Source organism: Pseudorasbora parva, chromosome 12 (genome assembly GCF_024679245.1).
Source record: "Pseudorasbora parva isolate DD20220531a chromosome 12, ASM2467924v1, whole genome shotgun sequence".
NCBI lineage: Eukaryota > Metazoa > Chordata > Actinopteri > Cypriniformes > Gobionidae > Pseudorasbora > Pseudorasbora parva.
Genome location: NC_090183.1, coordinates 38,185,740 through 38,202,325, shown reverse-complemented (window position 1 = coordinate 38,202,325; position 16,586 = coordinate 38,185,740). Strand labels below are relative to the sequence as shown.

Here is a 16,586-nt window from a genome sequence, read left to right as displayed (position 1 = left end):
TAATATCCAAGCTCTGAAAAAGAAAGAAAGAAAAAATCTAACTCTGTAACAATAAAGCACCATTTGCTGGTTCTTTGTTTTCCTAGTGCAGAGCAAAGTGTTGAGAAAGTGAGAAATGTACTTGGGGATTACTGGATATTTCTCTAAAAGCATTTTGATGTTATGAATGAGCATAATGCACGATCTGAAGCATGGATTGATCAGTTGGCCAATGCCGAGTGAACATCAAAGCTCAAAAATGAGAGAATCAATCTTTTGATTTAATATCATAGAGAAAGATGGGAATTTTGAGTGCGTTTCTGTGTACTTGATATACAATTGTTTACTGTGATTGAAATGGATAGTTTCACAAGGGTTTATCACTTGCAGTTTATTAATATAATAGGCATTTTTTTCTTTTCTATGATTTATTGTAATGGTTAGAGAGAAATAAACTTTAATTTAATGAAAAATGGATCCACATTCAAAACAAATGTAAACCTAAATTGTATTCAGATTGTGGAAGCTTTTTTTTGGTTCTTGATTGAGTCATGAAAAAAAAATCATATTCATCCTGCAACATTGACTGTTGATGGCTGTATATTTCTGGTTTCAGACACCTCACCGACGAGTCTAAAGGGATTTAAGCATACAGTCTACGGTCACCATATCAATTTACCTACTGAAACGGTAAGGAACTTTTCCATTAACTCTTTCATTTAAAATGGATTGTAATGCTTCTTAAATGGCCTTTTTCCACACTAATTGTTTTGGTCTCCATTGATATATCAGCCCATATTTGTATGTTGTGAGATCATCAGTATTAAACATTCATTTTTGTTAAAGAATTATTACATATAGGGCATACAGTATATTTACATTACATGGGCAATTGGTCACCCCAAGCCACTATCAGCCATTAATAATCCATTTTGGTCTATGCATCACAGTTTTTCATTAAAAACACTCAAACCACTCCAATCCGCAGAACTCCATTAAATGTGGAAGAAGCAGTAAAACTGGAGTAGAACTTCAGCAATCAACTCCAAATGCAACCAAATGAATTCTTTAGAATCAAAGAAATGACATCTGAAGTTATCACTCTTGAGAATTGATATTCCATTCTGTTCATTACTAATAATTTGCATCCTTTAGATGCAATTTAGATGGTCCTCCAAACCCATTTTATGATTAAGATCTGGTTTATTATACAATTTCTGAACCTCTTGCTTGGATAATGCGTTTGTTGAAATATAAAATAGTAAAAATATAAAATAGTAATAGTAAAAAATAGTTTGTCAGTTGTAAAAACGCTTATGCATTTTTTGCATGGTTTCACAGGCCTGTCCTTTATCAATGCGTTTGACAGTCTTGCTGTTTGTCGCGTGCACCACACAATTTGGATGACAGTGGTAACTGGCAGTCGAATAACCAAATTATTTAGTCATGGGTTTTAAACGGGCACGACGGCAAATGGATGTCAAGTAAATGATGCAATTTATTCCCCCTTTCCTCCTCCTCGCTAGGCGGGCTGCCACGGGACTTCTGCCAGCCTTAAATAAGTGTTACCCAGATGGCACTCGCATGACGCCCACTTGGTTACAGAATTGTTCCGCGGGAATAACTCGGCTTGCCACAACAAGCAATAGGTCAATTGAGCAGCGAGTGCCTGTTGCTTGACCCGTTTTGCATATGCAAATCTGCTAATGTTGTGTCATTTCGGTAAATTCCAGGGGAAGGAAGGCTCTCGGGGCTTCCTAAATGAATTGGAAAGGAGCCCAGTTAATGAGGGCGGAGGGGCGAGAGGTAAAAAGAGGAGATGCTTGCTTCCTCAGCTCGCTTCCTTTTGCGAGTACATCACTTCCAAGTGTCTCTGCTTTGCGCAAGCTTTGGTAAAGGGAAATGTCTGTAGTTGGGATCTTGTGGTAATGGGATAGTCCAGCGGGCACTAGGATAAGTGATTTTTCACCCCTCTCTCTCGCTCTATAGTGTTTTTGAACATAATTCTATTTTTAGGAGGTGTGGAAGACAATGCCTTGGTGTTTTCTCTCTTTTCACTCCCTCTGCATCCCCTTTCGATATCTATTTATTCCTCTCTTTTTCCCCCTGTCTTTCTGCTTTGTGTCTATCCTTTTCTCACTTTCACCTTCCAGTCCAACCTCTTTTATTTTCTGACACACTTTTGGACTTCATGGTGTGTAGGCAGGCCACTCTGTGGCTTTTTGAATTTTTTTTATTGTTGCTTGTCAAATTTAATGAAATGATCCCAGTCAAAAATTGGGCAAAGGCACACAACTTTTATGTCAGATTCTACGATATGTCTTTGTAGACTTTGGTCCAAAGTCCCTTTAAGACAAGTCATCTTTGAAACGCCTCTCGGGCATGCAAGTGGAGCTTTAAAAGGGGGAAACATCAAATTCTCAAAAACTGTTTGCCAAGCTTACGATTAAATTTAAAATTTAAAATCACCAATGACATATGACTGTCTCATAATTATTTTTTTCTAAACGCTCGAATCATGAAAAATTCAGCCTGGACAAAGCGAATGCGCAATTCTAATCGGCGTCTCAGGACACTGCCTGTTTCTATAGCATCCGGCAGCTACAGTGACCCGATGACTTTACTAATCAATGATTGGCTCTTTCATTTAAAAGGCGGGGCTTATTCGCCATATTGGGCATTGCACTTTCTCCCATTCATAAGTAATCTTCTTATATAAAAAGTATTTTGTTACTTTTCAATTGACAGTGTAGGTTAGCTGTTTTACATATTTTTTTGACATCTTTATTGACAAACAAAACTGAAATGGTACAATGCTATTTTTGGCAATGTTTTGCTTAGGAAATAAAAAAGCAGTGTTACATATAGTCACAAATGTCTCATGATTCTTAACAGTAAAATCGTGGCAAAACTCATACAGCGTGCGCCCCTGCTTCAGTGAACTGTGTCCTCTGCATCTCCCTAACGCACTACAGCTGCAATCAATGCTGCCCGAGCCGACAGCAGGAGCAGGACAATGTGGAGATGATTTTCTGCTGCCAAGACTTAAGTAAACAATCCAACAATCCATAAGCCCGAAACCCTCAAAATACAAGCTCCGCTTACAACAACCCGAAGACCTTGTTTTCATTTTGCATGCTTTTTACTAAACATGCGCTCACACTGCATATCACAATTTTTTTCTCACATTGGCAGTCTGTTACATTTTGTAACGTTATATAGTATGACAAACAGAACATTTTTGGTTGAATTTTGATCCTGTGAATACAGGAGTTTGAACTGCAAACAGGGTGCAGAATTGCAATTTGAATGTTCAAATTTGTATTTAGTTTATATATTACATCATATTTAATAAATAATTGGACCAGGATTGAAGTACACTTCATTTTCCAGAATGCATTATATTTGTGATTTTCTTTGTTACAATTCAGTAAATTCCTCTTTATTTTAAACAATCTCCAGTTGAACTGCATGTAGAGTGTGACCAGTTTATTTAAAATTCCAACTAATGAATTGAAAGGGAGCCAATTTTGTAACTAATCTTGTTTAAACAGTTCATTGAAAGTCTGCTTTCTCTAAAAAGAAAGGGAGCACATACAGGTCCTTCTCAAAAAATTAGCATATGTGATAAAAGTTCATTATTTTCCATAATGTAATGATAAAAATTAAACTTTCATATATTTTAGATTCATTGCACACCAACTGAAATATTTCAGGTCTTTTATTGTTTTAATACTGATGATTTTGGCATACAGTTCATCTCAAAAAATTAGCATATCATGAAAAGGTTCTCTAAACGAGCTATTAACCTAATCATCTGAATCAACTAATTAACTCTAAACACCTGCAAAAGATTCCTGAGGCTTTAAAAAACTCCCAGCCTGGTTCATTACTCAAAACCGCAATCATGGGTAAGACTGCCGACCTGACTGCTGTCCAGAAGGCCATCATTGACAAGCGAGAGGGTAAGACACAGAAAGACATTTCTGAACGAATAGGCTGTTCCCAGAGTGCTGTATCAAGGCACCTCAGTGGGAAGTCTGTGGGAAGGAAAAAGTGTGGCAAACGCTGCACAACGAGAAGACGTGACCGGACCCTGAGGAAGATTGTGGAGGAGGACCGATTCCAGACCTTGGGGGACCTGCGGAAGCAGTGGACTGAGTCTGGAGTAGAAACATCCAGAGCCACCGTGCACAGGCGTGTGCAGGAAATGGGCTACAGGTGCCGCATTCCCCAGGACAAGCCACTTTTGGCTACAGAGAAGCAGCCCTGGACTGTTGCTCATTGGTCCAAAGTACTTTTTTCGGATCAAAGGCAAATTTTGCATGTCATTCGGAAATCAAGGTGCCAGAGTCTGGAGGAAGACTGGGGAGAAGGAAATGCCAAAATGCCTGAAGTCCAGTGTCAAGTACCCACAGTCAGTGATGGTCTGGGGTGCCATGTCAGCTGCTGGTGTTGGTCCACTGTGTTTTATCAAGGGCAGGGTCAATGCAGCTCGCTATCAGGAGATTTTGGAGCACTTCATGCTTCCATCTGCTAAAAAGCTTTATGGAGATGAAGATTTCGTTTTTCAGCTGGACCTGGCACCTGCTCACAGTGCCAAAACCACTGGTAAATGGTTTACTGACCATGGTATTACTGTGCTCAATTGTCCTACCAACTCTCCTGACCTGAACCCCATAGAGAATCTGTGGGATATTGTGAAGAGAAAGTTGAGAGAGACGCAAGACCCAACACTCTGGATGAGCTTAAGGCCGCTATCGAAGCATCCTGGGCCTCCAGAACACCTCAGCAGTGCCACAGGCTGATCGCCTCCATGCCACGCCGCATTGAAGCAGTCATTTCTGCAAAAGGATTCCTGACCAAGTATTGAGTGAATAACTGAACATAATTAATTGAAGGTTGACTTTTTTTGTATTAAAAACACTTTTTTTTTTATTGGTCGGATGAAATATGCAAATTTTTTGAGATTTTCATGAGCTTTTTGCCAAAATCATCAGTATTAAAACTATAAAAGACCTGAAATATTTCAGTTTGTGTGCAATGAATCTAAAATATATGAAAGTTAAAAAAAAAATCATTACATTATGGAAAATAATGAACTTTTATCACATGCTATTTTTTTGAGAAGGACCTGTATATGGAAACATATTTGTTGGTTTGTTGCAGTGGTGTTGCATTTTGAATTTTCAGTTAGAAAAATAAATGGTAGTAAAATAAAGTTGGCTGTCTGGAAACTAGAAAGTGGTCCAGTTTGGGCTTTTCTAAACAAACTGAATCTATGAATCTATCCGTTTGCATTTAATTTTGCAATCACTCCTCTTTACTGTAAGATGTCAGTGTGTAAAAGTCGAGCCAGTTTTTTTTTTTGTGTGTGTTTTATTTATTTATTTTTTTTAGCAGGCAATAAAAATGATTGTTTTAGCACCTTACAAATAACAGCAATAATTGGATGTGCATATAACCTCAATTATCAAAATTTAAATGCTGCAGATTCTCCTTTGGAATTTAATTATATCGCAGCTTGTAATCGACTATAAACCCAAACAAAACAATCAAAACACATATTAACAGACCCAGCATGATAAGGGAAACAATCTTCGAAACTGAGATAAACCATCTCATGGATTCCTCCAGCACCCCCTCACCTTGTTTTTGCTCTTGTGTGATCTCTCTGAAAGCATCAAAGGATGCAAGCTCTCTCTAATGTTTCTCTTCCTTCTGCCCAGAGAATAACCTCTCAATCACACTGCCAGCATTCTTTTTTAAATGCGCAAAGAAAGATGAATTTGGGCCATAAAGGCGTGTATCACAAGGGCTTTTTATCCTAAATGGTCCTTAGAATTGTTATCTATAGCGATGGCGCATTCCCAGCACTGTCGTGTTCAATCAAGTGTCCACTTAGCCGCGGCCAGGAGTAATTGTCCCCAAGTGGGCCACACACTGACCTGTTAATGTCTATGTTGACCCTCTAACCTTGTCAGCACGTCTAAGAGAAGAGCTTTAAATCATCTCGATCTCCTCCGGCTCTTCCCGTGCTGCCGGGTCAAAGCAGAGACCGCCTCAGGCCGACCACTCCCTTAAATTGTCCTGTCTTTGGTAGGTCATTGTCTTAAGGATGAGGTCCAGATTCAGGAGTCACACTTTTTTATTGCTGCACAATCATGATGGTGGTAATTGTGTTCAGTGCTGTGTAGTGCTATAGATGAAACCCATACAGCTGTACGATAATGCAGTAAAACTATGAAAACACAGTATCATGAGTATTTACTGTCAGCAGAATAATTGGATATTTTTAGTGTCTCTGGTGCCTGTGCAACACTTGCTACCACAATGCTAGTTTTTGTGGTTGGCTGCAAGAGCATTGCTATGCGGCTGCTAAGTTATGGCTGATGTTTTCACACTGATGTTTAATAATTAAAGAAATTTTGAAAAACCACCAGCAATAAACTTTCTTCGGTGGAGTTTTTTACATCTTTTTTTCTCTCTCCAAGAACCATTTTTCATTCTATAGAGCCAGAGACAAAAAGAGAGGAGATTAGGGATGCTCCGATCAGGATTTTTTTGCATCTGAAACAGACTACTGATTTATTGTCATCATGATCGGCTGATACCAATCCTGCTCATTCAAACTTTTACATATGTATTAGCTCTCTGTTGACTCCGATTCCTTACATCCTGAAGGCATTTTTTTCTTTTAAGTATCTGTCTTAGTCAGATACTTAAAAGTATAGGCTTATTTAAAAAAAAAATCATAAAGTACGTCTCATTTGATAGAAAACCTTATTAGAAGAAAATAGATTTTAATCATGTTTGGAAGTTCTTATGTTACATCACTTCTGAGAAAACCCCAGAAAAAGTGATACATTTTATAGATTATTCATGCTTGACATGATGAATATTAGAAGGTAGCCTATATAGGATCATAAAATCAAGTCTTGTTCACTAGTAAACTAGTAAGATCTACACATCATATTGTGTTGTGTGTGGGTTTCTATTAATTGAGAGAACCTGTTCTAAATAAAGGTATGTGATTTTACTATGGTTTAGTAATATTTTGTGAATTTACAAAGCAGGACATGGCACAAAAGCCTCATCTGTTTACTAGGGCTTGGGTATCGAGTCAGATGCTCCGATTCGATTTCGATTCACAAGCTCTCAAATCGATTCACTATTCAGTTCTCGGTTTGATTTTTGATTCTCAATTCAATTTGAATGTAGATTTAATACAAATAGGGCCTATACTATATCTGTTTATAAAAAAGAACAGTGAACGTAAGTTTGCAAGTGGGTAATTTGAAAGAAATGAAGAGCAACAAACCTGTATACCTGTATACAGAACCCATCTCTATTTTTCAAATGCATAACATTAAATACAATTTGGATGCAACTTTATTCTAAAAATGTATCTGAGAAGTATTTTATACAATTTTGTTTTATGGATATTTTGATATATTTATTCTAAAACAAAAAGGATATTAAATGATTTTGAGCTATTTTCAGTACACAACAATATTTTCTTGCGATTTTTGCAGCCCGTCATCATGTGTGCATTCACTTTTCATGCACGTGAGAAGCGCGTTCATTCCTGGCCGAGTAGTTGCCGTGGTTCTGAACAACAATACCTTAACATGCTAACTTATGTGGATTAACTTTAGTTTGAGGAAAACGAATGGCAAACATACGCACTTAAGTGAAGTTTGATCCTAATGCAAGGCAAGCATTCGTGTATATGTGATCTATTTTTGGGGGTTGTGTGCTCGGTTGTGGGGGTGTTGTCTCATCAAATGCATGTTTTGTAGTATTACTACAGCATTTCACCTCAGCATTACAAAAGGAAACAACGCACTGGAAGCTGCCATTTAAGCACTGAATGAATGGATAACAAGGCGCACCTCTCGCTCCTTTGTAACATCGTGAAACGCAAATTGGTGACATCTAGTGGAGAGGACTAGTAATTAGATTTACGTTCATTTGATGTTCGATGTTAACGGAAATAAATATGGGGGGAAAAAAACGAATAAATATGGAGGGGCAAAATATTTTTTTTGTTTTGAAAAGCGGCAACTGGAATGATTCAAGTACACCTTTATCAAACAAACACTGATTTATTTCTCATCCCCTCGCAATTGATTGGGCTATTATTTTTGTATTACATAGCTCGCATGATCGTTTGATATAAGCGTGAACTGTGTGCGCACACACTCTTAACCCTTCAAATGTCGAGATAGAGAGAATAGCAGAACAAGAAACCAATATTAGGAGATTCATCGGCCTGCCGCTGGGCTTCTGTTTTGGTAGCCCGTCTGGAAAACACATAGCCCCGGGATGGTGGGCTTTGCGAGCCCTGGCCCATACAGTCCAGCGTGCTAAAGGTATGTTCTGTTAGACACGTACACATAAGCAAAACGATCTATAACAATGTATACTATTACATATAAAAACACGTTTTACTCGCATAAGTGTGTTGCACCATTCCTTCTGTCGGATCCAATATAGAAGAAACAACATTGTGTTTTAATATCAAATGTCTGCAAATCCAGCATCGACCGGAGATTTGCTTGGTAGGTTTAGGGGCAGTGTAAGGGGATAGGATGTACAGTTTGTACAGTATGAAATCCATTACACCTATGGAAAGTCCCCATAAAACATGGAAACACGACATGTGCGTGCGTGCGTGTGTGCAGTATGTTGTGATCTGCTTCAGATTAGATTTTTTTTTTTTTTGTAAAAGTGTCATGTAAAATATTGTATGGCAGGTTAAATGCTCCGATTTCTTTTACTCTTTTATTTTAGATTATCCCCCTCATTGTAATGGATGGGTAGACAACATCTTTGATATAAAGCAGAAACAATACCATGAGTGTAGTACATTTTATCACAAAGTGTGACTTTTCTCTAGTCTTTTCGCAGTTGTGGGAAGTTTGATACACAAATAACTGGCAATTATCAAACTACTCTAAAGTGGCTGGTAACTGGTTTCTGTCTGAGACTGACAGTGCTGGCAATTTGTGTGAAATGTGTGGATTAAAACCACATGTTGGAGGTGCCGAGGGGTGTAGTATTGAGCAGCTGGTATGCCACCAAAATGAAGTAGCTGAGTCAAACTTCTGTGAGTTCTTGCACGCCCAGGGAAAGATGTTATTGCTTTGAGGTTGATCATTCGTACGTTGAATATACATCTATCACTATTTTTTTCATATCAATCTACACACTATTCTCCATGATCACAAAGTTAAACCCAGACATATAGTTAAAAAAAAGAAAAAGAAAAAATCATTTGGACCATTTGTTGTTACATTGGATCATCTTTGAGATGTTTCTATACTGCTATTGAAGTTCATTAATGTTAAGAATGGCACACACATACTAGGTTTTTATTAAAGCAAACTCTATGTTTTGCTGCGTTGAGGATTCCTTCTACTCTGAGTTGCCCAACACCCCTTCTGTATGGGGGGGGGGGGATGAATGAATGAAGCATAAAGAAACAGAACAGTGAACAAAATTGTAGGTCTAATTCTAGTTGGGAAATTATCATTTTGGACTATTTGCTAGTAATATTTGCATTAATTTGGATCAATTATATGGTTAGTCTTGAGATTCTTCTCATTAGTGAATAAATGCATAGATCTGCTGTTAACATTCAAATTCTTAGTGGTCTCATGGTAGAATTTTTGTAAACTGTCAAAGGTCTCAGGCTCTAATTAAAATCAAAGATGTTCAATGATTGTATATTAAAGGTCCCACTGCATGACATGTTCAGGTTTTTCAACATTAATATGAGTTCCCCTAGCCTAAATATTGTCCCCAAGTGGCTAGCAATTTTGATCGGTGTAAACTGATTTCTGGCTGTCTTTCTCTGCCTTTGAGAAAATGAGAGCCCAGATGAGCTGATCTTGATTTCGCCTGTTATGACGTCATACTAGCAAAGGTTTTCTCGCCTTCCTCTGCTTTGCCCGCCCAGAGAAGAGAATGGATTCAGTTTATCAGTTGCGATGTCAGTACAGGCTTTACCATAATGAATTTGACAGCACCACCACAAACGGTGAGTAACAGTGTTCATTAATGCCTGATCTGTGATCAAGTTCACACAGACTTTCTTTCTAAATCGTTTAATTCTCTCAGTCCCGCCGCTGGCCGTCTTGATGCATCAGTGAATCAAGCCAGTGACTAAAACCATCAACTTCACGTCGTTTCTGTTGCAGCATGAAACAAATCTGTTGTTTAAATGATTAAACTACAGAGAGCTATCAAAGAACACTCTTTATAATGTTTGGATCTGTCAATCACGCGTATTTCTGCAGCGCACACTTGCCCAAACTGCCGTTAAGCTGCTCAACAGAAGCTCTTACTGTATTCATGTCGATGTTGTGTCTGTTGTTGGTTATGGTGAAAGCATTTTGTGAGAGAAATAATGTTGCAAAGTTCACTCGTGTATATTCAGAGCTCTCAGATACAAAAAAAAAAAAAAAAAACTCACGCTCACAGCGCTCTCAACAACTTGGTACAAGAACACTTTCTCAGCAATTTTTCCCCAAATCTCCGTCTCCCTCTAGACTGGCAGTGCTGCTTGCGCCTCACTAAACCACATCCCCTCCGCCACATAAACTATGCATTTCAATCATTTTAAATGCAGAGATCTCAGCCAATCACAACAGCAGACACGGCCCTTGAAACATTCAAGGCAGAGGGTGAATATCAGTATAGAAAAAATGCCTTTTATTTTTAAGTTATGACATTTTTTGATGTAAAAACCGTACTAATAGAATAATAAAAAAAATCCCTGCCATGGGACCTTTAAGAGTACGGACACGTTTGTGTGCATTTTGTTTTATGATTTCACCAAAAAGAATAGTCTCCGCAACAGCATTAAGCAATAGATTGATGCGCTCGTCTGTGTAAAGACTGTGCACGAGACAAAAGAGAATGGAAACCCCGCCTACTTTTATTTGATTTGCCATCTCAATCATTTTGATATTGGAGGCTAGCCCCCCCCCCCCCCCCCCCTTTAGACTTTCATGTACACTAGCTGCTTTTCAAATATTACAGTACTCCCCCCCTCCCCCCCTACCTGTAGCTATGTCCTATTGCTCCTTTTAAACTCCCTATTTTTGGAGTTCAGTGATGTGAGAGTCATAAATACCAGCGAAGGGTCTTTTGGGATCGTGTATTTTCTGCAGCAATGACAAGAACGCGGGCGGCTAATCAGAGCGTCTCTTATCTGAAGCTGCTCAGAGGCCGACACTGAACAGAGGAATGCGGCCAACTAAGGGGGTTAGAGGTAACAGAATTCCATACGGAGGAATTACATGAGATGTAATGCAAGGGTTGATTTGTATTGGGTCTGTTGGGGCAGACTGTGAATATTTGCCCTCTAGGAGGAGGACAGGCCTGTGTTTGTATGTACCTGAGTGTTTTTTTTTTTTTTTTTTTTTTTAGCAATGAGCAAGTATTTTATCTTATTTTATTTTTTATTCATGCACATATATGCAAACCAAAAGGACAGTTAACAATAAATAAAACACATTTATAAATGTATTAATAATATATTCTGTTTATTAAGCACTATTAATAAACAGTATATCTTTTACTAAGCTCTTACAAACATGAAATGCGTTTATTATTTTATTCACTCAACTCAATTTGCATGTGCGGGTCGTGTTCAAGCACTATTGATATAATATCTGTCTTGGCTCTCTCATTGTGACTCAAGTAAGTGACTGTAGTCTTTTGGAAAAAATATTAGGCAAATAAGTGTTCAAAATGTTCACAATGTTGGTTAATTTTATATTGCCATCCAAATGCTTCCACAAAGACCGTAAATATTAAATCTGTCATCTGGCCTTCTGTTGAATGGCATGGTAACAATAGTCAAGCAATCTGCCCTCGCACTAATAAAATGCCACCACGCAGACCCGCGGCGGGTTAACGAAGGACAGACACCTCTCTGTTGTCGTCACTTTCTGTTCTCTATCTTTTTCTCACCATCTCGCATTCTTTTATCCCCTCCTTTTTCTGTCACTCTCTCTTTTTGTCCCCCTGTCGCTCTTACTGAGAACACACCCGAGTAACTGCTGACCTCTGCAATAAGCGTTTTACTATGCAAATCACCCCCACTGATGCTGATTGGCTAAGCTACGTGTCACCGACTTACGGGATCTGACAAAATGTTCCAGAGAATTCTGTCAAGTAGTGTGTGGCCGCAGCATTTCCTTAGATGAGTCGTCCCTCGAGTCACTACCATTCATTAGAACAACACTGAAGATTTGAGCTGATTATCAGATGCTCTGTGTAAATATCACAAGTGTCAGAAATGCTTGCCGTTGAAAATCTGAAAATGTGTTAAGATGCATTTAGGTCAGTTCTGGAATTAATTTGTCACCAAATTAAGCATTTGTGGTCGGATTTCATCACGTTTTGCCTTTTTCCTTTCTCATTTGAGTCATCATCCAGGTTTATGTGGGTTGAGTGAATTTAAGGGACTTCCCCCACCTTTAGAGAATGGTATCAATTCCTGTTTGTAATTTTGCTGATCTTAATATGCACTTGTGTCTCTCTCTTGTCCTTTTTACTCATCTTGTATTTCAGATTGAGCTGGCTGCACCGTATCCAATGGTTCCGCCCCTTTGTTCCCATTTCTGAATTGTGAGTGGAACAATGGAATGTCAATCTCATCCAAACAAGTGACTGTGGTATGTTATCTTCAGCATTCTTCCTTGAAACCACGCAATTTAATATTATCTGCTGTGCTGCATCTTTTTTGTTTTGAATTGTAGTAATAAGGATGTATGTATTTTACTGTGATTACACTGGATGATACATTTTTTCCCTTTTTTTAGTGCTGTCAAATCAATTAATCGCATCTAATGTGTGTGTGTGTGTGTGTGTGTATGGGTTGTGAAGTAACAGAATACATGTAATGGCGTTACTTAAAGGGGTACTTCAGCGCTGGGAAGATGAATCTGTATTTAAACTGGGTCATCAATGCAGTAGAAACTTGAAATTATTTTTGGATTATTTTTAAATTATCTTCTAGACTGAGAAAAGACAGAAAATGTATTTTTGTCTCATGGGGATAAAAGACTACAATTCCCAGAATGCTTCGCTGCCCTGTGAGGCCATTCCCAAAGCCATCAACTTGATTACTGTGACTGAGTTGGAGAAGACACTACAATTAAAAACTGAACGTGTCTGTTCAATATAATGAGCGAGTCACCGCGCGAGTATCAGCACTGAGCACTGACTGCAGGAGTGAGATAAATGAGCTGAATGAGCTCTCGTGATGAGAGCTGAGGTAATCGCGACCACACTCGCGGCATACGTTCACAACGCGAGTTCAGTCTGGCGCGTTTCAGTTCATGCCTTTGCAAGTTTAACTTTCATAGAAATTAATTTGAGAAGTTAAAAGACTTACATTGCTCACCATAGCTCCGTTTAAATGAGTGCCTGTAGCTGAGCTGAGCTCTGAGTGTAATCTCCATCCCCCATGCGCGGGTTCAAAACATGCGGAAATGGCTCCCTCTGCTGGCTGTAGTCTTTAGCCTTTGGCCAAACATTCCTCCTATGATGCAAATATTGTCAATTTGCATCATAGGAGGAATTTTTCCAGAAATAAAATGCATAAATCTCTTGTCTTAGGGGGATATGAGGGGGGAAAGCACATTTATTTGAATATACTCCAGGGTTTCTACTGATACAAAGCCATATGCTAATCGCTGAAGTAACCCTTTAATCAGGAAAATTGGTAATTGTAATTCATTAGTTACATTAAAAACAAAGTAATCAGAATACAGTTATGTTTTGTAAAAACTGTAAATACAATCAGGATTACAATGTTTTATTTAACACTAAATAAATTAGTATTTTGACATAACACTATATTAAACGCTGCTTGATTTATAGTTCCTGGTTCTGTTGCCAGTCATGACTCATACGAGCCACCATCTGGAGTATGCGCAAACAACACTGGTCAAAAATCCTCAGATGCAGCAAAGTTATTGATTACAATGCTTCCTGCAGGAAAAACATATTTTCATATTTGGAAATTTCACAGTTATTTTGTTTTCAAAGAGGAAAAAGGAAACAACATGGTTGCATGGCAAAAAATAAGGCCTTCCAGCCTCGGGCATTGGAAGCAAAAAAGAATGTCGGTGGGAAAACTTCTATTGGAGTAGATTAGATACCATTTAAGTGCAAATAGCCCGTCTTGTTTACTAAACATCTGGTTGGGCTAGGCAAAATTACAGAAGACACATGGCAGGAAGTTTTACCGAAACCGCTCTACTCCCTTTTCCCATTACGTATCAGATCAGATAAGCATTTATTTTCAATAAAAATGAAGTAAATATTTGAAAAGGAGAACTAAAGCATCTAATGTGTGTTTAAAAGTGTTTATTGTTAGGGGTAGGTGAACAGACATGCGCTGAATTAGAGACGGTAAAAGTGAGTGGGTCCAATATCATTGGTCTTAAAATGTGGGTGGGTCTTGACCAACCCACGTACTATAGTTTGAACACGAACACCCATGCTTCCAGCTATGAAAACACTCTCTGTATCAAAGGGCTGAACTTCCAACTTTCACAGGTATGACTAGCACAGACATCATGTTAGCAAAAATGAGGTGTTTATTAATTATTTAAAATCCCATAGTTTATATCGGATTGCAGTTGTATGCAAGTTTCTAGTGGAAAAGGAGCTGGAAAAGGGGATCTCCCACTGCTAATGCCTAGAGTCGGTCAGTGAAATTAAAGGGGTCCTATAATGGTACATGCACTTTTAAAAGAAATGTGTGTTGGCACAACAATCCTATAATGATAAAAATCCATTGTGTTTAAAAAAAATCTCCATATGTTTTCCCCTATCTCAAATCGAGCCGTTCGGACCCCCCTCTCACGACTGTTGATTGACAAGCAGCATTTCATCTCACACCGCCCTAAGAGACCTCAAGCCGTCGTCGTCATATTCCGCCACGCTGGAACAGAATGGCGTCTGAGCAATTGTAGTGTTCTGTTCTTGGGTGTAATAATGAACACAGCAGTCATTCTGATGTTCCTAAATCCGAACCGCTGAAGACGCAGTGGCTGAGTTTTGTTTTCGTTGATGCTTTTATGTCTGCGTGAACCATGAAGCATTTCTCACCAGACTGCTTTATAAATGAGGGTCAGTATAAAGCAGGTTTGGCTAAGAAGCTGCTCCTGAATAAAGATCTATACAAGCTCTATGTGTTCCTCCTGCACCTCCAGAAGAAGTGAGTGTAGTTTGAAATGCTTGCATGCTTCACGATGAATGCGGCTAAAGTTTACAGGATACGTTAAACTACGGCATGCTTTCTATGTATGACATTCTCAATATAATTCATAATCCCACGTGTATAATGTACAACACGTTATGGTTATTGTGTTATTACAAAATGTGTGGTAAATTTGGATGTGGTAACACTAAGCCTAATTATGTAGATGGTTTATAACGGTGTCTGTTACTGTAAAAAAATTGTTTTGTAACAGTTATTAAAATTCATAGATAACGTTACGTATCACTGACAAACCAACATTAACAGAAAAAAAAGTTTTTATTGGCATTAGATGTAACATCAATCTGTCAATGAACTAACCTATACATCAGTAAACGTATAACATTCCTGCTAACATTACCCTGCCAGTACATGAAGATGGATCAAAGTGACATTACATTAACCAACCATTCAGAAACGTCCTGTTTAGCCTTAATTGTCAAATTTCGTTGGAGCTGTCGTCTTGTCCCGGGTCCGACTCCGGTTCAAATTGATACGGTTGCACAGATGCATGATTGCACAGATGCAGACTCGTGTAGCCATTCTTTTGCCTCTACTGTTGTCTAGGGCAACAAATCCACACACCGGCCCAAAGAACAGAGGGGCGGGGTCATTCATCATTTAAAGCCCTATGGCTTGAGCACTGAAATGGCTTGTGGCTTGCTGAAAACAGAGCTGTTTTTGACCAGGTAAAATAAGTGTTTTCTTACAATACTAATGAGAAAATGTAATTAAAGTATTTTACAAAGTTTTCAATTAACACTAAATAATCATATCAAATTGTATAAAAATGGCATTATATGACCCCTTTAAGAAAGATCGCAGCCTTGAACATGTACATTCATCGTGAAGCATGCATCTATCTATCTATCTATCTATCTATCTATCTATCTATCTATCTATCTATCTATCTATCTATCTATCTATCTATCTATCTATCTATCTATCTATCTATCTATCTATCTATCTATCTATCTATCTATCTATCTATCTATCTATCTATCTATCTGTCTGTCTGTCTGTCTGTCTGTCTGTCTGTCTGTCTGTCTGTCTGTCTGTCTGTCTGTCTGTCTGTCTGTCTGTCTGTCTGTCTGTCTATATATATTATGTACACACTTTTATGTTAGATACGAATAATCGATTTGACCACTATTTTTATCACTAGTATCAACTTTGTCTCAAAAGTTTCTCGTAAAATTACCTAGGAGAAATAAAAATGGAAATAAATGAATCATTTGTTTGCATACTATATAGTGTATAGTTTTGGAATAATTTAGACATTAGACATTAAAGAGAAATCCTTTGTCTCGTCTACGAG

At 38.2% G+C, this 16,586-nt stretch overlaps 1 protein-coding gene across 10 annotated transcripts in view; it reads left to right on the top strand.

The window, feature by feature from the left end:
- The window catches only part of foxp1b (forkhead box P1b), a 218,621-nt gene that overhangs the window by 13,403 nt on the left and 188,632 nt on the right, over positions 1-16,586 (top strand). For all 10 annotated transcript variants that reach the window (XM_067460212.1, XM_067460207.1, XM_067460206.1 and 7 more), the window contains 2 exons: positions 596-669; positions 12,568-12,671. The gene's annotated coding sequence lies outside the window, so the exon portion shown is untranslated. The remainder of the gene's footprint in view (positions 1-595; positions 670-12,567; positions 12,672-16,586) is intronic.